Below are 12,868 nucleotides of genomic sequence, written 5' to 3' on the forward strand. Positions count from 1 at the left end.
AAAATGCGGCAGCGTGGAAATAGTCACCCGCGAAAAGTGCAGCGCCTTGGTGCAGCGACGCTAACGGAAAATATCTAAAATAATAAAAACTTTGACGGGCTGGCAAAATTACAAGGCAAAGATAAATAAATTGTCTCAATGTCACCTGCTGCAGAAATGCCGTTGCAACTGCGCTGCTGGCCGAGTTTTCCAAGAGCATGGATTTCAAGTTGGCCATGCACCGCTGGGAATTGTGGCAAGTAGCGAATGCTTGTGCGCCGCCATGTAGACTCAAGAGGGCGATTGGTAAAAGAAAACAACTGAAATAGAAAAAAAATAATGTAACAACAAAAAATATGTGCCACTGTCGCAAAGAATTGGGTAAAAGATTGCTAACAAAGCAGAAAACGACAAAAAAAGTGGAGGTGAAAAAATAAAAAAAAAAATGTGATAAAAAAGTGAAGTAGAACTTCGTCTAAAAACTTTTTAAATGTTTATTGTCGTCGAGACCTTAACCTTAGATAAAAAAAAATATAGGTTGCTCCGTTTATGTCACTGACTACCGCTCAAGAAACGACTGAGATACTTGTCTCCTTTTACATACAATTACTACAAAAAAATAAAATAAACATTAGCTGTTATTTAAAAAAAAAATCTAGGAAATTGCTTTAGCCAAGTTCAACACTATAATAAAACAATTGCGGTTATTTAAAAAGTCTATAAAAAAATGATTTCAATCAATATAAAAATGTTTAACATTATTTTTCATATGTTTATATACTAACATAACACTCCAATTCCCAGTTTATATATCTATCGAAAAATGTTGCCTACATTTGAGCGCAGCAGTACACAACTCCCGCTGCTTACTAAGAGAGGTAACAGGATGGCTCAGTACGGACTGGCTCAGTATAGAAATGCATAGGAATTCAAATTTGTTGGCAAACAGTGGCAATCTTTTGAGATTGTAAATAATAAGCTTGTTTTTCAAAGCACACATTTAGGCGCAGGAAGTAGAAATTCCAAATTTCGCTAAGGGGAACTCATGAGCCTAAAACGTCAGTTTTAAATTGAAAAAAAAAAAACAACTACAGTTTGAGTTTGAATATTAAATTGAAATATTTGTTGCCTACATTTGAGCGCAGAAATTTTTAGCAGCTCTAACTCGCTGAGATTTAGATTTCTATCGATAATAGAAGTGTAGATCATTTTTCAAACACACATAACAAAAGAAAATACTAAAAAAAATTGTTTTTAAATTAAAACTTTCGAAATCTTCCTAGCTAACGCCGAATCTGTTAAATACTATAAATTTTAAAAGGCCTACATTTTAGCGCTGAAGTACGGATTATGGTAAAGAATTTAATTTATAAGTCTTATCAAGTTATCCAAAATAGAAAATCCTTCAAAAATAATACATTAAAGTTACTATTAATATTCCTTTAATTCATGTTGCCTACATTTCGGCGCAAAAATAAAAAGATGTTATAAAAATGTTACCAATGCCCAGGTTTTATATGAAATAGTGTATATACATTTGTTTGATTTGGTAAACTTTTGTGGCCTACATTTAGGGGCTAAAGAAGAAATATTTGAAATTGGTAAAGAAAATAAACTTTAACGGTCTCTGGCGTAATAAAATTATAATAAAATGTCTTTAAAAATATTTCGTTGAATTCATGTTGAAAAAAATATTAGAAAAATGTTAGTAATGCCAAGTTTTCGTATGAGATGGGGTGTACACGTTTGTTCGGTTTAGTAAATTTTTGTGGCCTACATTTAGGCGCCATGAAAAAAATTTTTAAATTGGCAAGGAAAATAAAATTTAACGGCGCTAGGCATAATACAATTATATTAAAATCTCAATATAAAATATTTTAAGTTTAAAAAAAAATAGAGTGGCAACTCAGTTAGTCCTTTAAATAATTTTTTGCTCTAAGATAAGTCTTTTAAAGCTCAATGAACTTTATGAAAATAAAATTACTCAATGAATTAGCTCAATGAACTTTATGAAAATAAAATTACTGCATGTTCTTTTTCATGGCCACTTAAAATATCAAAAAAACCTTCAATAGGAGTCATTATTATTTGTTCACAAAATATGGTTTTTTTTAAACAAAAAAACAGCTACTTAAACAATTTTATTATCTCTTCTTTACAGTTGCTGAAACCAATAAAAGCTGGTGGAATATATTTTCGCTGTAGTTTCGGTAAGTGTCTTACTTAACATATACGAAATACTTGGGTAGACAAAAACTAACCAAAAAAGATTGCGGAAGAGCGAAAAAGTTTTGAGGCAGTAAAAAACAAAAATAAATACAAAAAATAAATTTGAAGAAAATATCTGAACAAACTGTTACATACCAATACAAAGCCTAGAATAAAATTCCCTCTTTCACCGCTTATTTGTCGCCAGCACACGCTGTGGCATGTCAATACCTACACTTTTTTCTCCAAAAAAAGACTTCATCAACTGCCTGTCACATAGAATGCAACGACGGCAGACGATCAGGTGCACGACGCAGCACACTTTTGACGTGACCTTAAAATGTCATAAAATGTCACCATGCAACACACAAAAACAAACCAAAGGCAGGAACAACAACCAAAACACCAAAGCAGGCATATGACAATAGGCCGCACTGTGGCACGGTGACAATATAATCGTCTATGCCAGGGAAGGCCGCTGTCCGTGACTCGCCTCGCAACTCATCAATATTCCGCGGCCGCACTTCAGCTTGTATTCTCAGCGGTGCACTAGAATCTGACATTGTCTCATGTCCGCAAAGCACCGTTGCAGCGCTACACCATACACCATGGCAGCTTGTGGCCATGCGCTCAGTTCAGTACTTTCCACATAACGCATTGTCCGCAAAGTTATTTATTGGTGCAGAACTGTACTATGCGGCACGCTTAACGGCCTTTTGATGGTGCGCTGTGCGGCCGCCGCTCGTGTACTATGGCACGGTTGACTAAACGGCGGCGTGTTTGTGTGCGTCTGCTGTCATCCATTTCAATTTTAATCGAATCCAAGCCAGCGAGTGTTTTGCGGCCAGCGTATGGTGTGGCCAGCACAATGCTGCGCGTTGGCATATAAAAGGTGACAGTTTCAGGTAATTATTGCCGCAGTTGTTGTTTGTTGTTGCTGTTATTATTTTAACTAAGTCAAGCATTCTTGCCTTTTTGAAAGCTTTGTCACTTGTTCGTCAAATATTTTCTCTATAATAGTCGCTTTTGGCTGCTAATAGCTGGCGCATTTTCGAGCTTTGTTCGCTGCGGCACAAAGACCCATGCATGGTGGAAGGTTTAAAAGAAATGTGGAGACTCTTGTATTGTATTAGCTGTGTGTTGGTGTGTGTTTTAATATTGGTGTAAATAAAGATGTGGAGCACGCAGCGTTTTAAAGTTGTCACTTAGTTTTGTATGGGCTTTAAAGGGTTCATCATTTGTTTTTTAAATAGTTTAGGTCAGTTGTTTCACATATATTTTGGAAGAAGCGTTGAGTCGTAATGAATTACAAGATTTATAACCAGTTCTATAAATTTGTTGACTTAGTGGACAAAGTGTCTTTTCCCCATTGACTTAAAATGCTTTCAGAATATCTAAAATCTATGTAGACAGTTGACTTTAGTAGTGCTACAATTAGTCACTTTTTTGAACCAAAAAAATGTTAAGAAAGAAAATTTATGTCAAATATGCGTTTAAAAATCACTAAGTGGCATGTCTGTTTAGATTAGGTTAGGTTAACCTGGTAGGCCAATAAGCCACGCATAGCTCAGTTTGGTCCTTTGCGATACCAGATGGAGTTCACTTGCTAAGTCGAAAAGGAGTTGTCATCGTTTAGGATGCCAGCGCTTGACGCGAATTTTAACAGACTCTGCGGCCTCACTGTCGATTCCTCCTCCAGTGTATCATACTGTGGGCATCCCAGATGCTCCATTGTTTCCCTGTTGCCCTGCTCTAGGCATTTCTTGCAGTCTTCTCAATTACTCGATCAATATTAATTAAATTAAAATATTATTGAAACTAATTCGCAAAAAAAGTATAATTTTCACCTTGAAATTCTAACTCCTCACTTAAGTCAATGTTTTATTTTTTATTTAATTTTTTTTAATTTTTTATCAATAAAAATTGATTATGTATTTCAGTTTCGAACGAATTAAAATAATTCACTCTATTAAAAACAACAAAAAAATATTTTGAATTTAATTTTTTTTTAAATAGGGTGACAGCAATAGCCAGATATATTGTCAGTATAATTTTATTGACGGCGAAATTTTCAGCTTAACATACAAAACAGCAGCGCTATAAAGCAACACAGCTAACTAATCGAGCATGCAACAAAAGTAGGACAACTCTTAGCCACCAACAAAAATCAACCTAAAGACAGCGAGCAGCACAGCAAATGCAACAAAAAGCACGCCAAGCTCAGCTTGAGCCAAAGCTACAAGGAACTTTAGAAAAAAAGTATACTAATTTTGCTAATGCTTGCGCTACGAAGTTGCAACATGCAGCGGCGTGGAGTTTATGGCGTGCTGGGCAGGCTTCGATGCTACAATTTGACTTACAAATAGAACAACAGCAGCATCATTGCACAATTAATTAATGTGAAGAGATGATTTAGGGAGTTGTTTGTGTTGTTGCTGTCTACAGTGGTTGTTTTTGCAGCTATTTTCGTGCCATTGTTGGCTGTTTCACTTAAAAACTCGAAAAATAAATGGAAAAATGTTGGTGGCAAAGGCAACAACAACACTATGTCTTTCATATGTATGTGTGTTTAAACATGCATGTGTTTGCTTGTATGTGTGCCCGTATTTATATTCATCTATACCACCCAGCGTTGAGTGCGGCGCACAGAAGTGTGGCAACTGTTTATCATAATTTCTTTTTTGTACTAATAAATGTTGTTTTTCTTGTTGTTATTGGCGGGCAATAGACACGCAACCGCTGAGCGACAGCCGCCACATTATTGATGTTCTTAAATTTATGGTTCTGTTGCATGCGCCTGGCAGCAGCGGTGAGCGCAACGGACAGCAGGCAGGCGTTTTTTGTAGAGAAGCGGACAGCTGGCCAGTGAAAAGGCGCTGCGGGGGGGAATTTGTGAGGAGAACTTTTTTTGAGACGCTTAACTTACTGCCGGTTTAATAGAAATATCAACAAGCTTGCAACACACGCCTGCTTAGCAGCGCACTCATACACATACACGTGCCACATGAGAAAGCAGCTCATGTTAGGCTGTGTAGTTGTTGTTGTTTTCCTTTTTGTCTTTTTTGATTACTCAGAGTCAGCTCGTTTGTGCTGCGAATGCCAGCTGTTCGCCAGCGCCAATTACGCAGACATGTTGCAAGTAGCAGCAATGCGCGGATAATCCAGAGGAAAGCAAGAGGAAATCTAATATGCGCTGATCGATTTGCACAAGGAAAAAGCTTAGTGCAAATGCGGCGGCTTAAGCACGCAATCGGCAGAAATCGATTTGGTGGGAGATAGTGAAAGACAACAACAACAGAAAATGGTTAGTGCAAGGAGCAAAGGGGCCATGCAGCGGTCAATGCGTGCGCTACTGTGAGAAAAACCACAAAGCGAGTGCAAGCTCTGCCGGTAGTCGGCATGTGGACAGCTGCGGCAGCAAGCGGCAGCCGTCAAGAGTCGGTCAGTGGCAAAGAAAATCACTGACAGGTAATTAACGCGGAAGATGTTGCACATAGCCTTGACTTGCCACATTGCGCGCGCATTTTCACATTTCCAAAGCGCTTGTGGCATGTTCGTAGTTGACTGCCATTGCGCTTTAGTTCCATTTGCCATTGTTCGAGCGCATTGTTGAGCTGCTGCGTTGCGGCATGCCACATATTGGCGGCGTCGGCCGTTAAAAGGCGAAAAAACCATATATTTAGTAGAGAAAATTCCACTTTTTTTCTTTTATTATTACTATTTTTATAATTTTATTTCCAACTTTGTTGGAAGACAAAAAATGTGCTGCGTTGCTTGCCACATACATGCTTGACCTTTAAGTCGCAATTGGCTAAACAGTTGTTGCCATAGCGGTAAGCAGTTGGCTAAGCAGTGAAGCAAGAAAAATTTAACACACACACATGTATGATAGCAACCTTACGTTGGCTGCCAGTAGCGCGAATAGAAAGGACGCTGTCACAGCTGCGCATCGCCCGTCAAAAGCATTCTCCGCGCAGCTATTTGTCCAAGCATTCATCGATCAATGCTTAGTTTAGCTGTCAAGCGATTGTTGACTTCTCCATTTTGAGCGCTGACATCTTTTAACGCATTTAGCAGCGTTAGGTGTTATTAGCTCGATAATTATACCTTGGCTGATAGAGATTAAGAGAAAAAGATATGAGAAATTACCTTGTTGAGTAAAATCATTTGTGACAGTTGACTGGAGCGGCGAAACCTTCACGGTTTTTTTACTTCGCTTTATACAAGTAAATGCCAGTCATTGCTAAAAAGGTTAAGATTTCATACAATTTGTTTAAAAAATGTTTATTTTATTTTATTTAATTTATAAAAATAAAAAAAATTAAATTAAATGTATTTTTTTATGCATAATTTATTGTAATTTAAAAAAAATATGAATTTAAATCTAATTTAAAAAAAATTCAAACAAAGTTATATAAATAAATAGTACAATGATATTATAAAAAAGAAATAATGCAATAATAAAAATATAAATAAATAAATATAAAAATACAAAATAAACAAAAAATGTGCTAAATATGTATAACATATAAATATATATAAATAAAACAGTAGACCAAAAATGACTGTGCTAAAAACTAAAAAAGCAACAAAAAAAATTCAATTAAAATTTTATTTCAAAAATTATATTATTAAAAAAATTAAATAAAATATTTTATTAAAAACTTATTTTTGGTTGTATTGATAAAAAATATTTTCCAAAAACATACTGATATAATAAAAACGAAATATGCACAATTTTAAATATCTCTTTTTATTTTTTTTTCATAGAAATAAAATTTTCTGAAAAATATTAAAAATTAGTGAAAAGATATTATTATTAATTTTTTTTCATTAAAATTTATTTTAAATTGTTTTTTAATACATTATTTGAAATATATGAAAAACTATTTTAAGCCATTTTATTATTAAATTATTACTTTTCTTTTATTAATATTTTTTAATAAATTTTTTTATATAATAGAACTACTTGAAAAATAAGAAAAGTTATTTTAAAAAATATTTTTATTAATTTTTTTCATTAATAATTAAAAAATAAAACTATCGAATAGAACTTTCTCAAAGATATGAGAAAATATTTAAAAGAAATTTAATATTAAATTTTTATTTTCTTTATTAAATTTTTTTTTAATATTTGTCTTAGAATAGAACTTCCTTAAAGATAAGAAAAACTGTTGCCAAATTTTTTTATTATTAATATTTTATTCTTTTACCAAAACATTTTTTTTAATACTATAATATTTATTGAATTTTTTGAAAAAAATTTGAGAAAGTATATTTTAAGCTAAATTTTTTTTTTTAATAAAATTAAAATTGTTAATATTTTTTTTTAATGTTTTTCGTAGAATAGTATTTTGTGCAAAATATAAAAAATAATTTAAAAATTTATATCATTAAATTTTATTTTCTTCATTTATAATTTTTTTTTATACATAATTTTTTTTTAATTTTTTAAATTTTCTTCCTAAGAAGTATCAAAAATTACTTTAAAATTTCAATAAAATTATATGGCAAGCTTACTTACCATTATGTACAGATCTCTAAGTTGAAGTATTATTAACTACTTCCTATAGAGCCAACATTTCGCAAGGACGCCACGGCGTATTAGTAACTTCATAATTACTCGACACTATGGGCCGTGCATTAAGGCTGAGTGGTTTTGATTATAAATAAAATGTAAAATTTAATATAGCACTCCTTCATCTTGTCGATTGAACAAATACATACAAGTATATCGGCTTAATGGCATCTGGATCACCTTTACTAGCCTTTCTCTGTATGATCATTGGATGTTAGTGAATATTATTAAAAAAAAAAAAATATTTTATTAAGCGTTTCTAAATAATTTTAATTATAATTTTTTGTATATAAAATTAAAAATTACTACCAAAAAGCGCTGGCTATATGGATTAATATGTATTTTTTTTATTGTTTGCTTCTCAAAAAAGCAGAATATGCAGAGTAAAGGAAATTATTAAATTTACAACATTTACTTTCAAATTCAACATTTTTTACTGGCTAAAAAATAATGAAAACATTTTCACAATAATTTTTGATATATTTTTTCAAAAAAATTTGTTTCATATAATTAAAATTATTTATTTATTTTCTGTTCTCCTATTGCCTTCAAGCACGAACCCACCTGCCATTTATTTAGAGCAATTGAAGGCTTTTTAGAGCAGCCGCTGGCTCACACATTCCAATTTCGCAGTGAACTGTAATCACAACAGAACATAAATTTTAAAGGCACCACACAAACACACACACACATAAGCTTTTATATGAAACTGTGTGCAATTATTGCCGCAAACTAAGGCGAAACCGACGAAGCACGTCACGGCCGGCATTTGAGACATTTCCTTGAATTCAAGAACTACAACACAAGCGCATGCGCACAGACAGACGAACAAATAAAGTTGGAAAGAAAACAGCAGCTTGCCACAAACGTGCAACGCCAAATAACTCTTAGAATAATTATAAAATTTCTCATAAGTGTATTATGAAAATATGCCGGCGAGTAGATAAATGCGGCGTTTTAGCGCTGATATTTCAGCTTAATTAACAGCAGAAGAGCAACAGCGGCCGCAGAAGATGTTGTGGCAGCAGCGCATGCAACTTTGAAATACGTTTGTAGGAAAAAAGAGAACTACAGCAACAACAATGCATGATGGATGAGCAATTGCTAAGGCCGGCGAATGGGGGTTAGTGTTACATACATTTTTGTAAATGTTGCAAGTGTTGCAATTGTGGCAAGCACGCACTCCATACTACTTGAGTATTGTTGTTGTTACTGTCGCAGTCTGTATAGAACGTTTTACGTTTAATGCCAGCTGCTGGGTTTGCGCTTTGCGCTTTAAAATTGGCACACAAAAACAACAACAATTCCAAAAATTATTGCAAATAAAAGGTATTAAGCGTTTGCGTGGTCGCCGCGCAGGATGTGGCAAAGACGGCGTCATGAAGGAAGATGGTGGGGCACGCACGAAGTGCACCATTTAGAAATTACTCACACGCCGGCTTTTGGTTGCTCAAACATTTTCCATGCGCCTTACATCGCTTGCTGGCCAGTAAGTCTCTAGAAATGTGTTTGTTGCTGTTTGTGTTCGTTTGTGCGTACTGCCACACCTAAACATCCGCAAACGAGCGAATAAGCCGCACGTAGCACGGCAGCAATTAAATCAAACAATAACTAAGCTGACAGCAGTGTGTAAAACAACAGCAACAACCAAGCTATTGCCGCAGCGTGTGTCTCGCGTGAGCGTCGTTTGAACGTGCAACGCTGATTTATAAATTTAATATGAGTTTATGTGCAGCATCTATACAGGGGTATCTGCTTAGTGTGGCAGCAGTGGTAATTGCTTTACGCCAAGATCAAAGGCATAAATCATAAATGTAATAAGCAGCACAAGAAAAGGGGGAAATTAAAGCTCCCGCGGTCGGCTGGCATGTTGCTTTATTTTGCAGCTCTGGCTAAGCGGTGTGCTGGCTCTTGCCACAATATCAGAAAAACTCTGTATGCCAGGAAATTTAAAAAATAAAAAAATAATTTAAAAAATTAAAAATTTAATTAAACAAAATTCAAAAAAATATAAATAAGTTTAATAAAATAGTATTCAACAATTTAAAAAATTCTAAAAAGCAAATTAAAAAAAAAATTATTAAACAAATTACTAATAAAATTTTAAAAATAAATTAAACAAAAAGTATAAAAGAAGGTTAATAAAATAATATTGAAAGTAGATAATTGGCAAATAAAAATGTTTAATTTTTTTAAATTTAATTTTTGATTTTTTTAATTAATTTTTTCAATTTCTTAAATTATTTTTTTATTAACTTTCTTTTATATTTTTTTAAATATTTTTAATTGCTTTTAATTTTTTTAATTTCTTAAATTATTTTTTATTAATTTTCTTTTATAATTTTTTAAATATTTTGAATTGCTTTTAATTTTTTGATTTATTTTTTTTATTCACTTTTCATTATTTAATAATTATCTGCTTTTTCATAATTATTATTTTATTTTTCTTGTAAATTGCTTAATATTTTTGTGAGATTTTGGCATTTTTTACTAACCAACACACCATTTAAGCTTCTTACACAGATAAACGCAGCTGTAGCTTCCTCTTCCGCTCTACTATTTCCCCTGCTGCCACTCTGCACTCCACTTTCTCACATTACAGCGTGTCTAAATAATCGCTTATTAGTCAATTGTAGCGAAGGCCGCGGGCTACGAGCGCCTCGATCTCACCCGAAGCCAATTGTATTTGGAATACTTGGTCAAACGCCGTGGCCTTTCGAAGCAACACGCCGCGCGCTGCCTTGTTTGCCAATTTTTGTTTGCTTTTCGTGCCGCGCACTTATCTTTGTGTGTGCGTGTGCTTCCCAAGCGCCCCGAAATTTCGCACAATGAGCGTATTAGGCACACACGTTCGACGCACTCGAAAACGTGCTAAGCATTCATCAGTTCGCGCCGCCGCTTGGCGCTTTCGACAAGATCGCGCTAATTCTGTAGCTAATTTCTCATTTTGTTCCACATTTTTTCGATCTTTTTTGTAATTTTTTGTTTATTTTTTTGTTGTTTTTGCTTCTGTTGCTTATCTTAACTGGTATGAAATTATTTTCATTTTCATCGTTTTGATTGCTATCGATTTCGTTGGCAATTTGCGCGTAATTAACCCGTTAATAAGCTGTTGTGGTGAGTGTTTGGTGAAATTTTTCTTCTTCTTGAATGTGTGAACAATCGTTAAGCGGTTTGCTGAGCTGGTAAAAGCAATGACTGATTATTGTTTTTAGCGATATTGGAATTTTCCAATTATAATTGCTGTGTTATTAATAACCTCATCAATTATAGAATAATTTGTAGTAATTATTTTGCGGTTTTGTTGTTTTCTTTGATGTGTTAATGAAGAAAGTGTGAGTTTTGTAAAAAACTTCTTCATATTGCATTACTGCAATTAACTGCTACTGAAAGACTTAAGCGACGAACTTGAAGTGAGCGCCGGAATGCTCACTCAATTGAAAGACTTAAGCGACGAACTCGATATAAGAATTTAAGATTTGAATTAAGAAGGGAGACTTGAGCAAAGAAGCTGGGGTGAAAGCTGAAATCTTGATATATTTGAAAGACTTACGCATCGCACTCGATCGTGACATCAAATTGAAAGACTTGAAAGAAAAATTTGGATTGGAAAATTAACTTCTAAATTTATGAAAATAAAAATCATGTAAAATTGAAAGATTTAAGCACCGAACCTGGCCTTTGCTAGTAATACCATTAATGAAACGAGAGTACAAAAAACTTAAGGAACATACTGATTGCAAGAAATAAAAACGCACTTCAGTATGAAAGACGGAAGTGAGAAACTTTTAGTGAGAAATATAATTTTTAACTAAATGAAAGACGTTGTCAAGAAATCATATTAAGAAACTAATATTCATGTATATATGTATGTATCTAAAAGGCCTGCCGTATAAAATATGTACAACCAAAAATAGAACAAAAAAATTGAACAATGAACTTAATATAATATATGTATATAAAATTCAAATATACATACATATTTCAAATTTAAAGACTTTAGCAACGAACTCTTTAAAAGAAATTACTTTTCACAAGAGAAAGAAAGACTTAAGCAGCGAACTTTTAAAGTTCTAAGCTAAATGAAAGACTCAAGAAACAAACTCGGGGCAGAGAAGGATATTTTCAATATTTCGATAAAATTAAGCAGCGAACTCGTTCTAAAAAAAAAATACTCACCAAATTAAAGACCTAAGCAACGAACTTAGATAATAGAACTAATATTTTCAACTATTTGCAAGAGTTAAGCAACAAACTTGCCCTAGGAAATATCTTAGGTAAGAAACATTGCTATATACTTGTTAATTATATACAATGCAATGAAAATAATTAAGTGAAAAGCTAAAAATTTTTCACTAGGAAGTATACTAATTTTTAATTTTTTAATTTAATTATTTTAATTAATTTTTTTAATTAATTTTTTAATATTTTTTTTAATTTTTTAATCTTTTTTTTATTTTTTTAAATTTACTTTCTTTTATAAATTTCGATTAATTTTTCGTATATTTTTTTGTTGCTTTAAATATTTTTAACTAATTTTATTAAGCATTATACTAAGTTTCATTCAGTTTTTCGATATTAAACTCAAAATAATACAACTCAGAAGCCTTTCTGCACCTATATAACGTAACGAATAATAAAGTCTATTTCATTTAGCATTATACTTGCATATAAATATTTCTCAAAGCACGCTCCAGTAAGCAAAACGCAACGCCAAACCAATTCCCACAGCCTACAAAGCTGTTTATATAGATGTTTATGAGAATTTAGCATTTTCTAATTGAATATAAATTGTGTGCATACATTTTTATCTAAAAATAACTATAATTTAAATAATTAAGTGACCCATTTCACGTGCAACGAAGGCAACGCAGCACATGAAGCCTTTCTTAGGCATGCTAGTAACAGCTATTAGCTAGCATTAAGCACATTCTCACCCAATAAACGTGGCAAGAGCCGCTAAAGCGACTGTTGCAGCCTGGCGCAAAGCTCGCGTTGCATTGAAAGTGCCTCCGTTTCAATTAAAATTCCAACAAATTGCATTAGATTAAAGTAGTTTAGGAAAATGCGAGCAGCGGCGACGGCTTTAACTAATAAAAAGGT

At 33.1% G+C, this 12,868-nt stretch overlaps 1 protein-coding gene and 1 long non-coding RNA gene across 2 annotated transcripts in view; one reads left to right on the forward strand and one right to left on the reverse strand.

Annotated features, from left to right (window-relative positions):
* The window catches only part of LOC126767064 (uncharacterized), a 448,370-nt gene that overhangs the window by 421,587 nt on the left and 13,915 nt on the right, over nucleotides 1–12,868 (reverse strand). The window lies entirely within an intron of this gene.
* The window catches only part of LOC126766615 (uncharacterized), an 80,817-nt gene that overhangs the window by 17,936 nt on the left and 50,013 nt on the right, over nucleotides 1–12,868 (forward strand). The window contains exon 2 of the mRNA XM_050484369.1: nucleotides 2,141–2,189. The gene's annotated coding sequence lies outside the window, so the exon portion shown is untranslated. The remainder of the gene's footprint in view (nucleotides 1–2,140; nucleotides 2,190–12,868) is intronic.

Source organism: Bactrocera neohumeralis, chromosome 2 (genome assembly GCF_024586455.1).
Source record: "Bactrocera neohumeralis isolate Rockhampton chromosome 2, APGP_CSIRO_Bneo_wtdbg2-racon-allhic-juicebox.fasta_v2, whole genome shotgun sequence".
NCBI lineage: Eukaryota > Metazoa > Arthropoda > Insecta > Diptera > Tephritidae > Bactrocera > Bactrocera neohumeralis.